This window comes from Bison bison, unplaced genomic scaffold (genome assembly GCF_000754665.1).
Source record: "Bison bison bison isolate TAMUID 2011002044 unplaced genomic scaffold, Bison_UMD1.0 scf7180017864452, whole genome shotgun sequence".
NCBI classification, from domain to species: domain Eukaryota; kingdom Metazoa; phylum Chordata; class Mammalia; order Artiodactyla; family Bovidae; genus Bison; species Bison bison.
In genome coordinates, this window is record NW_011495014.1 from 6,002,425 (window position 1) to 6,027,239 (window position 24,815).

A 24,815-nucleotide genomic window follows, 5' to 3' on the forward strand; every position below is an offset into this window, starting at 1 on the left:
ACTTCATGGGAAATAGATGGGGAAACAGTGGAAACAGTGTCAGACTTTATTTTTGTGGGGCTCCAAAATCACTGCAGATGGTGACTGCAGCCATGAAATTAAAAGACGCTTACTCCTTGGAAGGAAAGTTATGACCAACCTAGATAGCATATTGAAAAGCAGAGACATTACTTTACCAACAAAGTCTGTCTAGTCAAGGCTATGATTTTTCCTGTTGTCATGTATGGATGTGAGAGTTGGACTGTGAAGAAAGCTGAACGCCGAAGAATTGATGCTTTTGAACTGTGGTGTTGGAGAAGGCTCTTGAGAGTCCCTTGGACTGTAAGGAGATCCAACCAGTCCATTCTTTAGGAAATCAGCCCTGGGATTTCTTTGGAGGGAATGATGTTGAAGCTGAAACTCCAGTACTTTGGCCACCTCAGAGAAGAGTTGACTCATTGGAAAAGACTCTGTTGCTGGGAGGGATGGGTGGCAGGAGGAGAAGGGGACGACAGAGGATGAGATGGCTGGATGGCATCACTGACTCGATGGATGCGAGTCTGAGTGAACTCCGGGAGTTTGTGATGGACAGGGAGGCCTGGCGTGTTGCGTTTTATGGGGTCGCAAAGAGTCGGACACGACTGAGCGACTGAACTGAATTGACTGAGATCCATACCTATACTGTTCCTTGCCTACAAAAGCATAGGAAGACAAAAAATTCTGAGTCCTGCATTCCAGTTATTTTCTAAGGGTTGGTTAAAACTAAGAAAGATGATAAAGGAGGAGATGGACTCAGTTCATTCCCAGTATTTTTGTCAATTTTCCATGGAGCCCTGGAAGTTCTATCGCTTCTAGAATTTGCCAATTTAGGCATGGCTTACACAAGTGGTTCTCAAAGTGTGGTCCTCAACCACACACATTAACATTATCTGAGAGCTTCTTAGAAGTGAAAATTCTTGTTCTTATTTTGGTATGTGTATATATTACAGAATAATGACCACCGTAACTCCAGTTAACATCCATTACCGTACATATAGTGACAAATTTTTTTCTTGTGATGAGAATTTTCAAGATCCATTCCTAATTTATTTTGACATATGCAGTACAGTATTATTAACTATAGTTGTCAACCTGTACATTATATACCCATTATTTATATATTTTACAACGGAAAATTTGCACCTTTTGACTCCCTTCAACCCATTTCATCCACCTGCCACCTCTTGCTTCATACAATCACTGATCTGTTCTTTATATCCATGAGCTGTTTTTTCTTTTGTTTCTTTTGTTTTTAGATTCCACATATAAGTGAAATCATATGATATTTATCTCTCTCTGATTTATTTCACTTAGCATAATACCTTCAAGGTTCATCCATATTATTTTAATAGGCAAGGTTTCATTTTTGTTTTTGGGGATATATAGATAAATATCTCAGATATTCTTTATCCATACACCACCAATGCACATTTAGTTTGTTTGAATGTCTTAGTCATAAGACAAACAATTTAGTCTCTTAAAATTTTATTAGACCAAAATTTGCCTGTTTCCCTTTTAGAGCATCTGAAACTGATGATCTGAGTTACATTATTTGAGCTTTCACATGCCAGAGCAATAGGAAGGAGCATTCAGGATTTCTAGGAATAAGACATTGGAAAGCAGGTCCTATAAAACTCGATGAGGGTAAGGGAGAGCAGAACCCTGTGTGCATTTCCCAAGGAAGACAAAGCTAAGTTAGTCTTAAGAATGGATGTTTCTTTCCCAAATGGCTGACCTCTGCAAAGATCAGGAAATGATGCTTTTCTAGGCTGTCTAGACAGAGAGAGAAAAAGACAGAGAGAGAAAAAGGTCTTGTACAGCTTATTTCACCAAATCCATCTCAATGATACTCAAATGTATCATTTTTTTGGGAAGCAATACCACTTATTCTTGATCTTGTTTATGTTGCTTGATAAAAGGACTGGTGTGATCTCTTTGTTTCGTGACCTCCAACATTCTTAATAAATACTGGCTCTTAAATAAGTAGTACTTTCTATTTTATTTGTAAAATTCATGGAAATAGGATATAATGGCAGTTTATTTATATTTAGTTTTATATTTTAATGACTACTAATATGTTCAAACTCAGTATTTCCATGACCAATTTGATACTTGTACCTTGGTATTCATCTTGGGACTGTCTCAGTGTTTGGGATCCTCACATTAAGCTAAATGTCAAAAATCAAAGACAATATGAAGGAAAAAAGAGGAAATAACCAGAAGATTTGAAAGTGAGGAAGGTTAAGGGAATTCAGATTAAATGATTTAGAAAAGGGAAGGCTGAGAGACATCCTATCACTCTATCTCAAGTTTATGGACAGTAGTCATTGGTCATTCATCCTTTCAATGACAAGAATAAAAAGATGAGCTTAAATTGCAGTAGGTTGGATATAGATTAACTGGAATGACCTTGGAATTAGGGTTAACTGGAATCTCTCATAATCGATGAAACTGGATTTTTTTCAGTGGCAAATTGAGCTGTGACTTGAAGAGAAGGAAGCCTAAGCATTTTCATTTCTAGTCAAAGTATTGTGGATTCCCGCTATAAAAATTCAATAAATTGCAAGGTATTTTGGGAGGTGACCAGTTCTACTTCATTAATGACTTCACCCCGGTTATTCATGGATGTTAAAAGGATATTTACAATCTATATCTTAGGAAATCTTTGAGTTAGTGACCTACCATTTAGCTGAAGCTTTATATTTTTTTCTAAATTTAACCATTATACTGTCCATCGTTTCCAAATGTTGGCTATGCTCCTTTTGGAAAATATTCCATTATAAAACAAACTACTGAGTTTTGTAAGAAATTGTTAAAACTGAAAAAAAAAAATACTGATGAGGTTCCAAATGCTCCTTTATCAAAAGAAATGTTCTTTTCATGATAGAAAGATTGGGATTCATTTCTGAGAGAAGTGACATTCAAATACATATAACTTTTAAGCTCAATAAAAAAGTTGAAATGTATTTAAATTTCAATTTTTTTTAATAATAAAGGAGTTGAGTTTACTCACTAATGAATTTGTTTCAGTAAGAGAAAAGTTTGGTATTTATTGTATTTTTAAGTGAAAAAAATTAATATTTGATTTTTTTTAGCAGTTTCAGGGGAATTAAAATTTTATGTGTGCCTGTATAGGTGGGAGAGTAGCTAGATATATGCTTATGTGTGTGTATATATGAATACACAGATGCGCACTCATATTTTGATTTCTAAATTATTACAACAGAATCTCTCAAGAAGAATCACTCCAGAACATGATTGATATAGATGAAATCTTTAGACTTGGTAAATGATGAAACATCAAAGAAATTTTGGCTCAAGTTTACATTATTAAATCTTTGATTTTTAAATTGAGAACAGTCAGTGTTATATAACTAACCTCAAAAGTATAGACTCTAAACCTACAATGTGCTTCATCCTTAAAAGTAATTGTATTTCAAACTGATAGACATATAAACATGTATTCTGTGGTTGTAAGAGTTAACATAGAAGTATTGCATGTCAGTTTAGATAGTAATGATTTGAATATGCTTATAATTATCATTGCATTATTTTATTAATCTTTGCACATCTGTTAAATAACATTTACAACACAACTATATAAATCCATTAAATAGATAAATGTTTTGATTATCTTTTATTGTTTATTTTTCATCTTCAGGGATTCATTAAATTGACTATACCTTTCAAAACATAATCTACAGCTTAATTAAGCCTTACAGTTATAAATTTTGAGCCAGCATATTAAGAGAGAAGTTATTGCTTTGGGGGTACAATATTACTAATGAATGTTTTGCTCTGAAACACCACTCCTGGTATAAAATTCTAAGTCTATCCAAAAGAAGCTGTCCTTGATTTCACTATTCAGAAATTCATAAGTCAACTTTTTATGTTTTATAAGCTTCTTAGGAACAAAATCCAAACCCACTGATGGCTGAGCAAATTTCACAGCTTGTAGAAAAGACACATATCATTGTAATGTGTGAAATTTTAATCAAAAATGTTATGAAGGAGAAAGGTAAACTGACTGCTATAATTAATGTGTTCTGACACAGAGATTTAGCTGGCACATTTGTGGACTGTGCTGTGCTATGTTAACTGTTCCATTGCTAAAGGACTGTCAGCTTGAGGTGTTCCTGTGCTATGGTTTTAGCACTTGACACATTTTCCTAGAGCATCAGCTTTGTCATGAATTGAAATGTTAAGTCATTTCTTCCTTGGCTTTTCTATTAATATTTAGTTAGGTGTCATGTGTGTCTGGTGATAGGGTATGTTATCTTCCTTTAAAAAGCGGCTTCATTTAAAATTAAACTATATAAGCATTGCTGTTAAAATTAATCACCTTCTGTTTTGTTTCTCTTCTATTTAAACATTATCCAATGCCTTAAAGGTGAGAGGATTGAGTAAAACTAACTGAGGTAATGAAGAAATTAGGAACTGTACCCACATGGAACATATCAAAATAAAATATTTTTATTTTATATATTATACAACATATATTTCATAATTAATTCTTGCTTGACCTCACAAAATGAACAAAATATTCTCTATATAAGAAATAAACTCTGATTCTAAAAGGACACTTGCTATGTATTTATATTTTGGAAGTAGGATCAAATTCATGAACTATTTGTAAAATATTGCTAAAATATTCTTTCATGCCAGACCCTGGGTAAATAGTAAGTTTCATGCCAGACATTGGGTTAGATGGTGGCTCTATATTTCAGAGAGATTCTTCTGAAAATTATAGATTGGGTTCTTGGCTCTGCTGTGTCAATCTCCTTGCAGAGATCTACGGCAGGCTCTCTCAGAGCACTGCCAGTGTGGTTGTGCAGTAGACAAAAGACATACCTGAAAGGGGAAGACAGAATGCCACTTAAATTAAATAGGAAATGAATTGGCCAGCAAGTTGGCATGTCTGCTGAGACAAATCATGGACAACATGTCTCTCAACAACAAAACTTATTTGTTTTCTCTTGCCAACAGATTCATCACTGCCCAGGCAAAACAGGCAAAATACATTAGTGTCATGGTAAACTGATAAAGAGAAGTGCCTCAATCTAGCATCCTCAATGGCGAAAGTCTTAGGGCAGTATTGATCTGTGTTATATAAATCTTGTTTTCTGTCTGCAGAAGTGAATCAGGAATGACCCGTAAGGTTAACAAACATTGTAATGTCTTTCAACTGGGGCGGATGCCTGTGAGTTCCACACATTGTGTTTGGTCAAGTTCCATCTTGTCATTTTTACCTCCAAGAAGCTTAACTAATTGCTGGCAATCATAAGAATGTTTGACGGAAGGAGAGAATTCCTACAATTTTTAACCCCTCTCCCATCCCCTCTTTTTTTTTTTTTTTCCTGAAGTCTTAACAAGCAGTCAAAGCCAAGTAGCGGAAAACAATCAACACTGAATTAGTCAGCAGGAGTCTTCACTTAGTTGAAAGTTTATGTAATTGGCATGTCATGTTCCTGCATTGCCAAGAACAGACCTGATTAAGCTGATGCACTTCAGTAAAGTATGACAAAGGGAGCTTCTCATCCTTTTGAGTTACATGTCAGGGTATGTGCTTAACATGATTTTCTTCTGTTGAGAAGGGACCCAAGGCTAACTGTATACACTGTGAACTGATGAAATAAAAATTCTCACCAAACTAAGACTTGACAAGTAAATGTTTTGGGGACAAAACAAGAGCAGATATCAGTAGTGAAAGATAATTATCAAAGAAAATTTATTAGCAAAAGTTCAATTACCCATAATAACCTGCTTTATTTTACAGACAGTGGACTCTTAAAAGAATGACAAATTCAATTATGCTATAGTGGGGGCTCACCTGACCACAGATGCTTTCTCCACATGAAGTGTTTTATGCTTTTACTTATTAAAAAATTGTCTCTGTAGCCTTAACAAATTTTTACCATAGAATTTCTCTTTAGAGATTAATCAGACATTTGAATTTTGTCTGCTAACTTTTTACAATGCTTTATTAGGCTGTGAATGATGGATTTTGCCCTTATTTGGAAAGTCAGCCTTTATGGTGAAAAAAACAAATGCCTAGCATTAGAAGAGACTCTATAAAGCTTATGATATTTCATTTTTATTTGCTCACACTAGTGTTCCTCTTGTCATAACCTTAAATCAAATGATAGATTTGAACTTAGCTTAGATTATTAAAGCTAAAAGAGAGCAGTTGCTGAGGGAGCAGTCCACGCATCTCTTACGTCATAGTTGACAGTATAAGGACAACATTCAGGGAACTAATGGAGTTTCTTTTTCTTCTCCCTTTTTGTCATAGAAAGGTCAAACTAGTTTTCAACATTTTTATGTATGTCATTCTCAATATAGCAACAGAATCTCTTATGGAAAACAATGTAAGTAAATGTCTCCACGATGCTACTAGTCACCTGATCAAAAGCCAATGTTGAAAAACACTTCTAATGACTGTCTCTTATGCATCAGTGCACCTACTAATGAGCTGCCAGAAAAGGCTTTGCAAAGCTTTACTAAGATAGAGCAGGAATGTGAGAAGCCTGAGATATAACTTCCCTGCTGTGATCCCTGCCTTTCTACTAACAGGGAGCCTAGACTTGGAGCTGCTAATGAGCGTGCTGGAAAGAGTGTCCAAACCAATGCAGGCTGGAGACAATTCACCTGTCTGCTTTCAGATCTGGAGTATGATGCATGACAGTAAGACACTTGGTAGTAGCTTTTCTTTAAATAATTTAGATATTTATTGATTTTTCCCTCTCTATCCCCATATTTTAGTCTCTTCATTTTACTTTCGGTGATTTCTAGCACCAGAGTAAAAGGATTATTCTCTCTATTGCCTTACTTCCCCACCCACACAGATAAGAAATTAATGTCATTATGTCATATAATAGTAAAATGGAATACTAAATTAGTTCTTTGCAGGGAAAAGAAGTATATGCTTTTCAGAGATCATATTTATAAAATGAGTCAGTTGACATTAATACTTTTTAAAAGCCAAAAATGGCTTATTTGAATTAAAGGAGTTCAAAATATATTTTGACACTTAAAACAGTGCAGAGCTTAAGTTAAAGACCTTTCTCCCTCTAGCAAAACCTGGTTCAGCATCTTTATCCATGGCTAAATCCCGGCAAGATCTTTATAAAGAATGCTTACTTAACTTGGTTGGTAGAAATTCCTGGTCTATGAAATGAAATAGTTAACTTCAGGCTACCTTTCAAGTTCAATGCTAAGCTGTTCACATTACACATTTTGTTGCTATGCTTCCTTTGAGTTTTCCTAGAGGCTGTTTTATTAGTTAATTTTTTTAGTCAAACAAAATTACAGAATACAAACTGTGTAATTTCACCAATTTGCAATGCCACAGTTATCCCAGAAAGAGAATCAACATCCCCATCCATTAATTACAATCCTGACTATCTTTTAGAGTCCCAGGAGGCAGCCTGTGCGGTCCACATGGGCCCGTGCTATCTGTCCCTTCCAGTTGCCAATGTTCCTATTTTCCACAGCTCACCCTTGCTTTTTCTCAGGTTGATGCAACATGCCATGGGAAATCGCAGGCTCCGTGGCAACTAGGGAGATAAGAATGCTGTGTGCCTCGGCAGCCCCTTTTATCCAAGGATCTCCAAAGAGCTTTATAAAAATCTATTTTTTAATCCTCCAGATACCCCCATGAAATAGGTATTAGCCTGACTACACAGCTAGCAGAGTGGAAATCAGGGAGCATCTACCTGCATCTCAGCCTTGAACCCTTCTCACTATTGGATCTAGTATAAGGAGAGAGCTTGAATTCTGAACCCAATTCTGACAATGTGTGGAGAGGACTGGAATATATATCTTTCCTGCTAGGAAATTTATGAGACCCCAAAGAAATTGAGCTGCACATAAGTACATTTTTAAAGTGTATGAAACTGAAATACAAATTATATCATAAATATTTGAGGTGACAACTGTATGACAGTTGGCCTGATTTGGAACTTTGTTACCAAGGAATCCTTCCTTTCTCAAACTTAATACTCTAACGTACCCTATTTTAATTCTTTATTTTGTAAACAACTTGCCAAAAGGGTAGGGGGAAGAGAGGTTACCCAGTAAAGATTTTGGAGCAAATTTCAGTTCTGCACAGCTTATAAAAATTATCTTCTTGCTCTCAGGAGACATAATCTAAGGGGAAAGGGAAGAAATTGTTAAGCTTATAGACATAAATTATATACATATCACGAATATTACCTGCTACTGATAGAAAGTTACATTTTGAGAATTTCAGTATTTGTTTTTATAAAATACTGAGAAAAATATCTCTTTTTCTGATGTTTCCTGTGGAATTCTTTCATTGCATATCCACACCTATTAGAAAAATAAATTCTTCATTAATGTCGTATTTTCTAATTAAGTGATCTTGAAATATCATGGAATGTTCTGTTAAAGCCTGCCAAGCTACCCTAAGGAGCAAGTAGGGTAGCTTGACTTTCATCATCCTTCAAAATTTTACATACACAAAATTTTATTTTAGCATAAAGTTTTATCTTTTAATCTCAGCTATCTTTCAAAATATATATAAAATTACAATATATAATTTTCTTTTTATTTTTTTTAAATTTTATTTTATTTTTAAACTTTACAATATTGTATTAATTTTGCCAAATATCAAAATGAATCCACCACAGGTATACCTGTGTTCCCCATCCTGAACCCTCCTCCCTCCTCCCTCCCCATATCCTCCCTCTGGGTCATCCCAGTGCACCAGCCCCAAGCATCCAGTATCGTGCATCGAACCTGGACTGGCGACTCGTTTCATACATGATATTATACATGTTTCAATGCTATTCTCCCAAATCTCCCCACCCTCTCCCTCTCCCACAGAGTCCGTAAGACTGATCTATACATCAGTGTCTCTTTTGCTGTCTCGTACACAGGGTTATTGTTACCATCTTTCTAAATTCCATATATATGCATTAGTATACTGTATTGGTGTTTTTCTTTCTGGCTTACTTCACTCTGTATAATAGGTTCCAGTTTCATCCATCTCATTAGAACTGATTCAAATGTATTCTTTTTAATGGCTGAGTAATACTCCATTGTGTATATGTACCACAGCTTTCTTATCCATTCATCTGCTGATGGGCATCTAGGTTGCTTCCATGTCCTGGCTATTATAAACAGTGCTGCGATGAACAAAAACTGGAAATAGAACTGCCTTATGATCCAGCAATCCCACTGCTGGGCATACACACTGAGGAAACCAGAAGGGAAAGAGACACGTGTACAATATATAATTTTCTTTGTTTTCTGATCTAAATATTCTTTACCACTCAGTGACCAAATATTCAGAAACTAGATAAATATCTAAAAAATAATTTATCAAACAAAAACTATAATAAAACCTGCTTTCCTTACTCTTTATTTTCTTTAGCATCCGTGTTGGTAGAGAAATACATATAAAGCACAATATTATCTTAGCCTACCAATAGATCAGCAATATACTTCTCTAAGCAAGTGAGTTTACTGATAGTAAGTTAGACCCTTGGAAAGAGATGTTCATGTTTTGAGCCACTGCAGTCCTGTTATAGGACTCTGAGTGGTGACTTATGCTCAGTTTCAATTTTTGTATAAATTATATTTCTGCTACTATATTCAATATATATTCTAAAATACACATAAAGAAAATATTAAGAAGGATGACAAAAAAGAAAATATACATTTCATTTATTAGTTGGGTAAAATATGCTTTGTTTCTAGTAATGATATTAATTATATAATATTTTAGTAAATGATATATAATTGGATAAAATTCCTTATTTTTATTTTTGGAATTCATAGTTAAATTCTTGGTGGTATAGCAGTTTCTAAAGACTGGCTCTAGGTTCAGTTTATTTTGATGCTCAGTTTTAGTTGTTAACAGAGCTGGAAACAATACCTTACAGAGTTATTATGAACAAAATGAATTTATGAAATCATTACAGTGATTTTTAAATTCCACTCCCTCCCCAAAATAAGCAAAAACTTTCATTAGAATCTTGATAGTAAATTTCCATCTGTCTGATGACAATTACTTTTGCATTTAATTGGATTGAGTGTCACTTTAATGTTTTAATGAATAGCTTCAACATTGATAGAATTCTTCATTTGGGAGATTACAAAGCATGTTAGAAAATTCTTTCCAAGATTTTTTTTCTTTTTAAGTAGACAAGTCACCTTGGCCAAAAAAATCTAGAATGACAAATCATTTCTAAATATCTATTTTTATAATTTTTTCATTATATTCATGTTTGTTTCAAAATAAAGTTTCTCAACCATTGATATAAAACAATTTTATTTAAAGATATATAATGTTCATATATATTATTTCTTATATATTATTACATCTTATATATTTTTATATATTATAAAACATAATATATAATATGTTTTTTTTTTAAACAAAGCAGCTAGTTATCATACTGCTCGAGTCGTTTGTCGTCATTAAAGACTTGCCTTTTTAAAAGTAAAAATACATCTCTTCTAAGAACTTTCTTGTAAGATAACTAGTGAAGATTTTCATGGTATTCTTTATTCATTCAAGATTGATTTAAAGATTCTACTTTTTAAATGGGTTGCTTTTTATGGAATAAACCCTACTCTTTTTGTTTTTCAGTAAAAAAATGCAATTTGTTGCAATATGTTGAAGGCAGATAACTGTGTAAGGCCATCTCTTTCAACCACATCAAAGAATCTCATTCATTCCTCAGGTTGGAATACATAGCAATGAGCTTCTTTCCTTTGGACCACTGCTGTTATCTAGCAAAACACAAATTTTTTCTGTTCTCTAGATTATAAAACTCTGTTACTGGGGCTTGCTTCCCTGGTGGCTCAGTGATAAAGAATCTGCCTGACAATGGCAGGAGATACAGGTTCGATTCCAAGTCTGAGAAGATCCCACTTGCCATGGAGCAACTAAACTCATGCACCGCAACTACTGAGTCTGTGCTCTAGAGACCAGGAGCTGCAACTACGGAGCCCCCCTGCCACAGCTACTGAAACCTGTGCACCCTACACCCCATGCTCTGCAACAAGAAGCCCTCACATGGCAATTAGAGAACAGAAAAAAATTTCTACTACAATTGATTTTTTTCTTTATATCCTGATTGCATGATGTGTGTACTTTGGAGACCATCATACCAGACAGTCACAGGATGGGGTGAAGATGATTAGAAAGCCTAGGAATCTGAATCGAATATTATTTGGGGCTAAAGCACTATCCAAAAGGTCAGTTTTCATTCCAGTCCTAAAGAAAGGCATGCCAAAGATGTTCAAACTACTGCACAGTTGCATTCATCTCGCCTGCTAGCAAAGCAATACTCAAAATTCACCAAGCGAGGCTCCAACAGTACATGAATGGAGAACTTCCAGATTTTCAAGCTATATTTAGAAAAAGCAGAGGAACCAGAGATCAAATTGCCAACAATCATTGGAACATAGAAAAAGCAAGAGAATTCCAGAAAAACATGTATTTCTGCTTAATGACTATGCCAAAGCCTTTTACTGAGTGGATCACAACAACCTGTGGAAATTCTTCAAGAGACGGGAATACCAGACTACCTTACCTGCCTCCTGAGAAATCTGTATGCAGGTCAAGAAGCAAGAGTTAAAATGGGACACTGAACAACACAGTGGTTCTAAATTGGGAAAAGAGTATGTCAAGACTGTATATTGTCACCCTGTTTATTTAACTTACATGCAGAGTACATCATGCAAAATGCTGGACTGGATGAAGCACAAGCTGGAATCAAGATTGCCAGGAGAAATATCAATAACCTCAGATGTACAGATGACCCCACCCTTATGGCTGAAAGTGAAGAGGAACTAAAGAGTCTCTTGATGAGAGTGAAAGAGGAATGAAAAAAGCTGGCTTATAACTCATCATGCAAAAAATGAAGATCTGGTCCCATCACTTCATGGCAAATAGATGGGGAAACAATGGAAACAGTGACAGACTTTAATTTCTTGGGCTCCAAAATCACTGCAGATGGTGACTGCAGCCAAGAAATTAAAAGACACTTTCTTCTTGGATGAAAAGCTATGACCAGCCTAGACAGCATATTAAAAAGCAGAGACGTTACTTTGCCAACAAAGGTCTGTCTAGTCAAAGCTATGGTTTTCCAGTAGTCATGTATGGATGTATGGATAAAGAAAGTTGAGCGCCGAAGAATTGATGCTTTTGAACTGTGGTGTTGGAGAAGACTTTTGAGAATCCCTTGGACAGAAAGGAGATCAAACCAGTCAATCCTAAAGGAAATCAGTCCTGAATATTCATTGGAAGGACCTTTGCAGAAGCTGAAGCTCCAATACTTTGGCCACCTGATGCAAAGAACTGACTCATTGGAAAAGACCCTGATGCTGGGAAAGATTGAAGGTGGGAAGAAAAGGGGACAACAGAGGATGAGATGGTTGGATGGCATCACCGACTCTGTGGACTTGAATTTGAGCAAGCTCGAGGAGTTAGTCATGCATGGACAGGGAAGCCTGGTGTGCTATAGTCGATAGGGTCACAAAGAGTCTGACATGACTGAGCAACTGAACCAGACTGAGTGCACTATCCAAACATAAAAAGAATATAGGTTATTGGAACATTTTAGAGACATTAGGAGAATACAGAAGTCAACAAATTTCTCACATACTGAGAATATATCGGGTTAGAAAATTGAGTGACTTAAGCTGTCACTTTCAGTATTAACTCAGAAATATAACACCAAAAAAGTAAACCAAAGAGAAACACTCAAGATCTATAGAAATAGATGTGTAGCATGTTCTGAAGGACATAGAGAAAAGACTTTAAAGTGTAAAGAGCTCTTGGTTCTTAGAATGAAATGCAGATACGTGGTGGTATGGAAATAGTGGTTACATCTAACAGCAGGAACCCAGTCACAGGTGGGACAGTTACTTTATAATATATATCTTTCTGGTTGTTTAAACTTTTTATCCATGGGCAATTACTATTTTCAAATAAGTATTACAATAACTTGTACTTGTGATATGCTTATTATATATGGCAGGCAGTGTTGTGAGTACTTTACAAGTATCAATTCATTTAAACCTCACTACAACCTCTTGAGTTGAATATCATCATTCTTATTTTACAAAGATTAGGAAACTGAGGCACAAGTAGGTTTTAGTCATAGGTCACACAGTGGGTGGCACAGCCTATTCAAGTTGTCTGGTAAATTAAGTCCTAACATTTACTTCCTTTCCAGAATAAAAAATTATTTGTTCCCAAATTTGAGGTGATTTTAATAATTCAAAATAATCAAAGAAATGTATACTTATGAACATATAGTTTAGTTGTGCTAAATACTGAAGAAACTCTATTTATACTGCAGTATATCCCACGTAATCACAAACCCTTCCACAGACCAACAAGCAAAAAACCAAAGATCATGAGAATCCATGTAGTCTCAGTCAGCATGCAGAAGATGTCTTCTATTTAATAAGAAAAAATGAGAACATTGTTACAAACTTTGTCTTTAAAATGGTTTACTATTTTCTAACATAGAACCCTTCAATCACATATACTTGCTCCTATCTTGAGGGCTTTTCTCTGAGTCAAAGCTCACCCCTCCCCCCAACACCCTCATAACTAATTTTGCTCATCTTTGAAGTATCTTCCAAAAATCTTACCAGATTAACACATTTTATAGTTATTTTTCTCTAATGTAAATTTCTTATTGGCCACTTGCATGGCCATTCTTGCTCAGATGTTTCTCTTACAAATATTTTCATTTATATTATTTCTCTTTTTTAAATTTTGATCAAATTCTTGATAAATGGCTTAATTTTCTATTACGTTTTCTGTATTGCCTTTAAGTATGGAACTCAGTAAATAATAAATATTTATAATTTCTGCTAGACGGTGAGATTAAGGAAATGAATCAGATATTATACTTGCTGTCTGAGTATTTAAAATTTTGTAGAGAAGATGTTTGAAAGTTAAACATTATATTGCAAGTTAAACATAACAGTAAGTGACTGAGAAAAAACTAAATATCAGTATATACAGTCAGTTCAAAACTATCTTCCTTAGATTGTTTTCTGGACTCCTGATAATACAACTTACATATATATTTCTAGCATTTTCCTTAAGATTTAAAAATTCCTCCAAAACAGCATGATATGTAATGTTTAAGTTTAAAAATATGTCAGTCTTATATAATGTGCATTTGTTTCACAATGTTCATTCTTAAATATTTTCTTGAGGTTAAATATTCAACTTACATTTTTTTCAACTCCTTTTTGTCTGTTAGGATCCCAAATACTTATGTTTTGTTTTTTCTTTTAAGTCATGTAGCATAAGCTCCACATGGCTAAATAACAAAGCAACATGTATCAAAATAAAACTCGGCTTACTTAGTTTTTTCTTTTCTTCCTGGGTGTAATTTCATGGTGCAATAGTTAGATAAGGTTATCATTTTAAGGAAACACAATATATGTGTGTTAAACTTCTAAGATAACATGAAGTAGGATGCTTGTGGTTTAGAAATATTGTATGCAATGATAAGTAATGGAGAAATCACATATTTGATCCATATTTACTATGTACATTATACTGTATATGCTTCCCTGGTGGCTCAGAGGGTAAAGCATCTGCCTGCAGTGCCGGAGACCCTGGTTCAATCCCTGGGTCGGGAAGATCCCCTGGAGAAGGAACTGGCAACCCAATCCAGTATTCTTGCCTGGAGAATCCCATTGATGGAGGAGCCTGTTAGGCTACAGTCCATGGGGTCGCAAAGAGACAGACACGACTGAGCGACTTCACTTCACTTATTCTGTATACAGGGCTTCTGTTGTGGCTCAGCTGGTAAAGAATCTGCCTGCAATGCGGGAGACCTGGGTTCGATCCCTGGGTTGGGAAGATCCCCTGGAGAAGGGAAAAGCTACCCATTCCAGTATTCTGGCATGGAGAATTCCATGGACTGTATAGTCCATTGGGTCGCAAAGAGTCGGACAGGACGGAACAACTTTCACTTTCACTGTATACTGTATACAAGTGATCTTTGAAGATATGGAACATTTTGAGGGGCCTTCATCAAGCTACATCATGCAAACAACAAAATGTACATGCTGAAATTGACAATAATTTGCAAATAAACGGTGAAGTGTCAATATATGATCCTACTGCTAAGGAGCACAGGGCTCCACAAGACTGGCTGCCATTTTCTCCACGTAGCTTTCTTCCTTGGCTTGGAAATTTGTCTCCTACATTTGTAACCATACTTTGAAAAGAAATACTAGAGTACAGAAAGACATATAATTAAAAGTGAGTTTTCCTATCAACTCTTTTCTCTCCTTTCCTCCCATAACACTAAATACTAAGCTCTCAATTCTACTAATTCTACTACCATTTATGTCAACCATAAATGGTTTCTATTGGTTTCTCATTAAGAAAGACAAAGAATTGATCTCACTAATATTGTCTCCTTCTTAAACTACTTCAAATTCCTTAATTATATTTTTACCTTTAGTTACATGGGTTACCTCTAAATCTAATTACTAATGTTTTATTTCTTGACCATAATTTTTCACTGTTATATATAACACTTCATCTACATGTGAGAAGACATTGATACTCTTTTTTTCCATCCCGCTTTCTTGTACCACTCCCAAATTTTATTAGCTGTGTCATTAATTTGTATTTTTCTTTCTCTTTCTTTCTCTCCCTTTCTTCCTTCCTTCCTTTCTCTTTTTCTTTTTCCTTCCTTCCTACCTTCTTTCCTTTCCTTTCTTTCCTTTTCTTTTCTTTTTCTTCCTCTTACTCCCTCCTTTCTTATTTCTTTTCTTTTATATAATTTTATACTATGTAATAATAGTATATATTATATAATGATAGCACAAAATAAAAAAAATATATATTTGTACATAATAATTTCATTTTCTATACTTTGTACCTATATTAATTCTAAAAGTTTCCATGATTAGTATTTGAAATATTATTATTATTATAAAGATAATGAGTTCTATAGAGCATAGAATGCAGTATGTAATCATTCAGTCACTAAGTGATGTCCAACTTTTTGCCATCCTGTGAACTGCAGTGCACCAGGCTTCCCTGTCCTTTACTGTCTCCCAGAGTTTGCTCAAACTCATGTTCGTTTGTGTCAGTGATACCATCCAACCATCTCATCCTCTGTTGCCTTGCCCCTTTCTCCTCCTGCCCTCAATCTTTCCCAGCATCAGGGTCTTTTCCAATGAGTCAGCTCTTTGCTTCAGGTGTCCACAGTATTGGAGCTTCAGCTTCCGCATCAGTACTTCCAATGAATATTCTGGGTTCGTTTCCTTTAGTATTGACTGGTTTGGCCCCCTTGCTGTCCAAGGGATTCTTAGTCTTCTCCAGCACCACAATTTGAAAGCATCAATTCTTTGGTGCTCAGCCTTCTTTATGGTTCAGCTCTCACATCCACATTGGTTCTGTTAGAAAAGCAAAATTTTTTGAATTAAACATATAATCTAAATATCAAGGTCAATATCTTTTATTTTCTTACAATCAATTAATGCTCCCAAATTTGGAGCTATGACTTTCTTGAACAGGTGAACAGGTAGAGTTTCTAATTGTATAGGTTTCTCATTATAAAAGAGAACTATATACTCTTTATACTACTGGAAGCATCATGAAATTTGGACTGTTTTTCACTTCAAGAAAATAGATATCCAATAAGATATTAAGTATTTGTGAAGAATAGAATTTGCATTATCCAATTTGCAACTAATAATATTATATGTATATTCTGGGATACAACTGTAAGTGAAAATTTTCTAGACAGCATCTTATGATCTCAAATTTAATATCTTTTTAGAAAAATGGGGATGTAGGAGAAGAGTTTGGCATGTGTGAGTTTCACACTTAAAGGAAACCACCTATTTCATATCAAAGTCTTATGTAATTGGTTCATTTAGACCGATGGCATTGGGCTCTCAAATGGAAAAATGTGTCAGTTAGTAATAGAAAATCAAATATGCTTTCTTTGGAAATGTTTTACACTGTGATGGATATTTAAATGAGTTATAGCAAGAGAAAACTTAACTAAAACTTTCAAGTTATATTTGGTTGCCTATTGTGCTTTGACACAAGTAGGGGTTATTGGCTGTTAAGATTCTTTATTGGCCCTGCTTCTAGAGTTCCTGGAACTTTTAATAAATATCCTTAGCTTGAATTTAACTATGACAAATGACCATTGGTATATCTGTTCGTTTCCAGTAATTGAGCAGGCAGTCTATAACTCCACATACTATAGATTTGTTGTGTTATAAAAATCTAATTATATTAATGTTATTCATTTACAATGCTATGTTCTGATAGTGATGTCTCCTTGACTTCTGGAAAAGATGAAAATCGATCACTTAATCCAAGCAGCACATACACATGGTCTTCTGGATTGCTACCATAATCAACATATCCAGAAAATAAAGACTTTAAATATCTATCTCTAAAAGATCTGAATCTCTAAAGTTTTGGTTCAAGGAAAGTATTTCAAGGATTATATTACTAGATTGATCAATCTGGGCTATTTACCATTTTGTAGGTTCACTGATTTTTCACCTATAAAACAAGTTAATTTACTAATTATTATTTCATATATCTTCTAGATTTAAATTTTCTATGATTGTGAGATTCAAAGCTAACCACAATACAATAATAATATATATTAACATATAATGTATAAACTTAAGAAGGATATTTAAATTTAGATGTATTGCATCTTATATGTTTAAAATTATGAGGACAACCCTGCATTAATGCTAAAGGTTTACATTTGAAAACTCTTGAAATTATACTAATGTAAAGTTTTCTTGAAACTCTCATCAATTTTGGCAAAAAATTTAATTATTTTTCAGTATAATACTAAAGAACATATTATATGGCTGAAAATGATTAATAAAAGTTGAAATCAGTAATTTCATTAAATAAAATGGGAAATCAGTGTCACAAAAGGTGAAAAGTAAATGCCTCTTCCAGGTCCTCATTTAACTCATAAATAATGCAATTAGAATTTTGCCTTAAATGTTTATTGAGACTATGTTCTCTTGGAGAACTTTTAGACTTTTCTCTCCTTGTGCTTAAATGTTCAATTTCATTAATATACACTTGACGTGAGTAATAAAGTATAATATTTTACAGAATCAAAGTTCTAAGAAGGGACTACGAAACAGTTGGTATGTTTCTTAAAGAAGTTCCCTCCAAATTAATTTAAATTGGCTCTGGAATAAACACTGAAAATTTGCTTAAGGACCGTAAGATAAAGGTAATTATAAATGGCAGAGCATCTGACTTAGGGGAGCTGTCTGGTGGGGTGTTTGGTGTTCATCCAAGTTTTTGCTAACAACTTTATTAATTATCTGGAAGAGGAAATAAACAGCATGTTAATTAAATTTGCAGCTGATAATAATTGCAAAATGTTGCCAACTCCAATGTAAGAAAAGAAAAAGAAACAAAAAGGAAAACATAATGGGTTGATACATGATCCGAACTGATATATGATAAGGAAACAAGAAATGACAAATATGATAGAGGAAAATAAAACAATATAATGATGAATATCAACCATAAATTGATGAAAAGAATACATTATTAAATACTTTTAAGGATTCTTATAGCTATAACTAATTATATTATGCTACTCCTTTCTCTGGAGATCTTCCTGACCCAGGGATCAAACCCAGGTCTCCTGTATTTCAGGCAAATTCTTCACCATCTGAGCTACCAGGGAAGCCCAATATAACTAATAAATATTATAAACTTAAATGTGATAGAATATGTACATGACCATCTGTAATACTTTCATATCTTGAATATAGGCATCATCAATGATCAATTCAAGAGGAAGCCTTAATAGAAAGATGCATGAAATCTTGGTGGTTGAGATTTGGCAAGATCAATGTGATAGCCAAGGTAAGAGTATTGTTTATCAAATTGAGTCATATTTAGACTTTATTCTATTTAATCTTCATTTGAACACTGTATCCATCAGTGTTTACACAGTATTTATTCTTGAAGGCTAGCTATCGGGATTTTTAAAAAAATCCTGGGTTTCTTGCTTTTTGAATGACAGCTGTATTATGTGCCATATGCCATGCATACTGTCAGGGGTTTTGCTCACAAAGAATAGATTCTGTCAAAGAGTCAAGCCTAGCTAGCCATAAAATAGAAAAAAGACAAGGAAAAATAGGAAGTAAATAAAAACCTTTAAAGACAAGTTTAAATAAAGATGAAGTTTTTTATTTCTTTGCTCTCCATAATGTATTCTCTCATGATATCCACATTACAGGAAGACTTCATAGATTAAATTCTCACAGTATCTTAAAATAGATCCTTTACATTACAAATCACATTATATATTTACCTGTCTTCCTTCACTATATGGGATTCTTGAGGACAGAATCCTTATCTTAAACATCTTTGTAATTTTCAGCATCTAGAGCCATGTCTGGTTTCTAATAAATGCTCAGATGAAGTTTACTGATTGAATATATGCTGCATTGTATTTTGGAAATCTTCCTTGACTACATTAGCTCTGTAATATTGAAAATATTTTTACCTCTGAGTCTCATTCTTCTTATTACTGAAAGTAGAGAAAATATCTTGTTTTACATGAATTTGGATAAATCCTGTGTGTAAAATATAGTGCTAGTGTCTCGTCCATAAAACAACTTCAGCTTCCCTCCCTTTTTTCCTTTGTTTTTTTTTTTTTTTCTTTCAAGGATCTTACCAAGACCAACCTGGGTAGAGATTATTCCTCTAAAATAATTTAGTTAATTAAAAAATGATTTAGAATATTTATGAATATCAGTATTTTAATGAATAGATGCTTCCAAGAGAATTAGGCTTAACCATTATAAAACTGCTATAATTGTCATAGATGTTTAACACTTTTTTATTGAAATTTGTAGTTTTCTTTTTAGATTTCATCCAAATTATATGTTCAACACTATATGCTTTGTTAAGTAGGTGTTAAGTGACTTACCTTGACTTCTCATAATGATAATATGTGAAAAGATCTAATGATTTATGTATTTGGGAATTTTAAGACAATTAGTTAGAACACTATATGACCACTCCATAAAAAATACACATCACCATAAAATAACTGCATATGGAGTATTTAATCCTGAACTTCTAAAGATGAAAAGTGAAAGTAGTTACAATAATCATTATTTTCAATTTTATGTAGTTAAGTGGTTTTACACAAGAAATTAGCCTTCCAAATGACATAGTTATAATGTGTTAATGGCAGCATAATGTGTTATTACATTATGCAACATAATTTCATGGATATTATGTATGGCATTTTAGAAACTCATGTACTTATAGTTATTAGAAGATACTCAATTTTTTAGACCACTTTCTTAACCCTATTACTTAATGTAATCCTTGAGTGGTTTCTCTGCCTTTTGATGAGGCCTTTGTATAGATTGCATAACCTATTTTCTAAGTTTAACTTACTGCTCCCCTGTTGCTTTATTATCAACATTTTGTCTTTTTCTCTTTCCAATTGAATATTTAGAATATTGTCTTAAAAGGATCTCAAAGTCAAGATGTAGTAATGATCTAATGTATACAGTTTAAAATGTTTTGGTTTTGAAAGCTGGCTAATTTATATAGTAAATCTTAATTTATTTAGATGGAATTGAATATTTGTTTTATCCTCATTAACACTAAAGTAATGCTTTATTCCTAAGAATTTATTCAATTCTTTTAATAGCAAATTATCATTTATTAAAAGCTCAACATTCAGTTAAATTCACTACTTGCTGAGTACCTGCTTTGTGTGAGACCATGCACATAGTTAAAAACAGACCTTCCTTTAATACACAGTGGGATTGAAATCCCAGATTTGACACAATTCCTGTGTGAATTTAGGCAAATTAATCTCTTCCTAGACTCATTTTTTTATATGTAAAAGAAATTTAGTCATCATCACTCCAAACATTTTTTAAAGGTATATTGAAATAAGATAGCTAAAATGTTTAGCATATGGTACTTGTTCACTTGTTCACATGATAACAGATATTGTTATTCTAATTAATAACTAAATGTATCAAGTGGTCGTATTACAAAAGTAAATGAAGAGTTCATAGTTTTCTGGATTTAGAAGCTGAAAAGATTACATAATCAAGTAAGATTAAAGTCTCTGTACTCAAGAAATCCCATGGAGGTTTTGTGGACTAAAGTTAAAAACTGAGTACAAACATTTGTACAGCATTAACTTCAGAGGAAGTCAGTATAATAATTTCTGTACTCAATTATAAGAAAGTACTATGGATATTCAGGAGAAGGGAATTGAATGTTATGGCTGAGGTAGATGAGAAAAAGTTTACAGGGTTGCGTTTGAAAGATATGTGGAAATCAAACTTTTGAAGAAGGCTGGAAGGGTTTTTGAAGCCAATAAAGAACTGTGGACAAAGTCATGAAAACATTAAGTTATCGAGTGTTTATATTCTATGAATGAGAGGTTCAGAGTTCAGGAAATTGAACAAACTGGTGGAGAATTATGCTGAGTGACATCAATGAATGTGGCAATATATATGATTTTTTTCCTGCAGAAAATGGGGAAATATTCGATGTCAGAATCATCTCCCTGACTTAAAAGGTGTATTTCTGTATTTGCTTGTGTATGTGGAATATTTGTCTGTGAGAATTATGGCAGTGTTTTAGGTTCTATTCACAACAGCCCAGAACCTACCCTCTAGCTTCTTACAATCTATTCAGATTGTCCATTGCAATATACAAATGAAGGACATACAGAAGGTGATCTGACAATGATCAACATGTTTGAGATGGTAAGTCAGACAGAAGAAGATAATTCTGATGAGTGTTTGGATGCAGTAAGGCAACATTTACAGTCTGAGAAGACCCAACAAAGAAGAGTGGGCAAGTGCTAAGCAAAAGATTTATTTCTCGAAACAGAGGTGATGACAGCACTGTTCTTGGCTTATTTCCTCTATTAGCTGCTAGTCCTGAATACAATCATGATGTTTTTACCCCATGTTTGTTCTCTTAATTCTCTCCTTCAGGCCACTCTTTAATAAGTTTTCCTTTACTTCTTTCCTCTCCTGCTTTTCCTTGGGTATGGTCAAAAAATGTCTCTGGCAAGAAACCTGAAATGAAGGGAATGTCAACTAATAATATAATCTATATAGTGTATTGAGTCAGTATGGTCTTTGAACCATGGTTCTCAGCTGTTCTGAACTGCATCATCTCTGCAATGGGGTTATTAATAATACCTCCTTTACAGGGTCCCTCTGGGGATTAACTTCAATAATGCATGCAAAGAACCTAGCACAGTTCCTAGCATGGATATGTGCTCAATACAATTTAATGTTTATTGTTGTCTTAATGGCGAAGGTGCTAGACTAATGCTTTTGGAAATTCTGGTTTCTTCTGTCTTTTCTACTTATGGACTGACTAAATTAGAGCACATCATTTAACATTTCTGACACTGAGATCTAAGTTGGTTAACATCTCACCCAGATGTAAAGAGCAAATAGAACAATGTGTAAGATATTGCTATTTGGATCATGGAAAGTTTTGCAAAGGTAAGACACTATCTTTATCAGTGTGGTTATTAATAATAGTAAAACATGGAGGTGGTCCTGAGATGGCAGAGGAATAGGATGGGGAGACCATTTTCTCTCCCACAAATTTATCAAAAGATCATTTGAATGCAGAGCAACTTTCACAAAATAACTGAATGCTGGTAGAGAGCACCAGGCACCCAGAAAGGCAGCCCATTCTCTTTTAAAGGAGGTAGGACAAAATATAAAAGACAAAAAGAGAGATAAAAGAGTTAGGGACAGAGACCTTTCCTGGGGAGGGAGTCGTAAAGGAGGAAAAGTTTCCAAACACCTGGAAATTCTCTCACCAGCAGGTCTGTGGTGGGGTTTTGGAATCTCAGAGGGCAACATAACTTGGAGGTGGGGGAAAAAAACACAGAATATACACCTAACCACAACTCACAGCGGAGAAGTAGCCTAGATGCTCGCGTCCGCCACCATGGAGTTGGGGCCGAAAGGGAGGCGCGGGTTGCCTGCTTAGGGTAAGGACTGGGCCTGAATGCCCTGAGGCCAATCTGAGGGAGCTAACATGAGATAGCAACCCAAACTGTGGGATAGCCAGAGAGAGGAAAAAAAAAATAAGAGAGAGAGAGAGAACTTTCCACAAAAAGCTCTAACCTAAGGCACAGCCTGGCCAACTCACAGAACAAAGGATTGAGTGAATACCAGAGGAGAGCTAGCCAGCTGCAGACCAGCCCATTCCCCCGCTGGAGGCAGAGAGACAGGTAGGTGATAGCCAAAGCTGGAAGGCAAGGGTCAATCTCAGCCCTAGAGACGGCATCATCCACCAAATTGTGAGCAGGCTCCCCTTTGCTAACTAAGTCTTCCTGGGATCCTGGACATTAACATCTGCCAGAAGGATTGCAGCCTAAGATCAGCTCCCCAGAGGAGACACATGGCACACCCAAGACGGCACTTTTGTGGTGCACCCAGGAAACCAAGCAGCTGGGACCAGGATGGTGATTAAGATGAACAGACCACCTAGGACAGTGAGCTCACCAAGTACCTGGTTGCCTGAGCTTCTCAGACCTGGGAAGAGCACAAAACACAGGCTCAACCAGGTCTGTGCCTTTGTGGAGTACCCGAGAACCTGAACCTGAGCAGCTCAGACCTGGGAAGTGTGCAAAATCCAGGGCCTGCTTTGGACAGTTCCCATGCAGAGTAACTTTGAGCCTGAGCAGTGTAGACCAGGAAAGCACACACATCGTGAGCTGGGGCAAACCCAGTGTGGTCCATATACTGTGAGCAGTCCCCACACACACCAGTGATATTTGTTTGCATTGTTCCTCCCTCCCCACAGCACAACTGAACAAGTAAGCCTAAATAAGTGACCATCTTCGCCCCCTTGTGTCAGGGTGGAAATTAGACACTGATGAAACTTGCAAACAGAAGAAGCCAAAGTAAACGAAGAAGAGGGAACCACTTTGAAAGTGACAGGTGCAAGATTTTAAGATTAAAACCATGTAGTTAGCATTGACTACTGGAAAAGGTCAGTTTTCATTCCAATCCCAAAGAAAGGCAATGCCAAAGAATGCTCAAACTATTGCACAATTGCACTCATCTCACACGCTAGTAAAGTAATGCTCAAAATTCTCCAAGCCAGGCTTCAGCAATATGTGAACGGTGAACTTCCAGATGTTCAAGCTGGTTTTAGAAAAGGCAGAGGAACCAGAGATCAAATTGCCAACATCTGCTGGATCATGGAAAAAGCAAGAGAGTTACAGAAAAACATTTACTTATGCTTTATTGACTGTGTCAAAGCCTTTGACTGTGTGGATCACAAGAAACTGGAAAATTCTGAAAGAGATGGAAATACCAGACCACCTGACTTGCCTTTTGAGAAACCTACATGCAGGTCAGGAAGCAACAGTTAGAACTGGACATGGAACAGATTGGTTCCAAATAGGAAAAGGAGTACATCAAGGCTGTATATTGTCACCCTGCTTATTGAACTTATATGCAGAGTACATCATGAGAAACTCAGGGCTGGATGAAGCACAAGCTGGAATCAAGATTGACGGGAGAAATATCAATAATCTCAGATATGCAGATGACACCACCCTTATGGCAGAAAATGAAGAGGAACTAAAAAGCCTTTTGATAAAAGTGAAAGAGGACAGTGAAAAAGTTGGCTTAAAGCTCATCATTCAGAAAACTAAGATCATGGCATCTGGTCCCATCACTTCATAGGAAATAGATGGGGAAACAGTGTCAGACTTTTTTTGGGGGGCTCC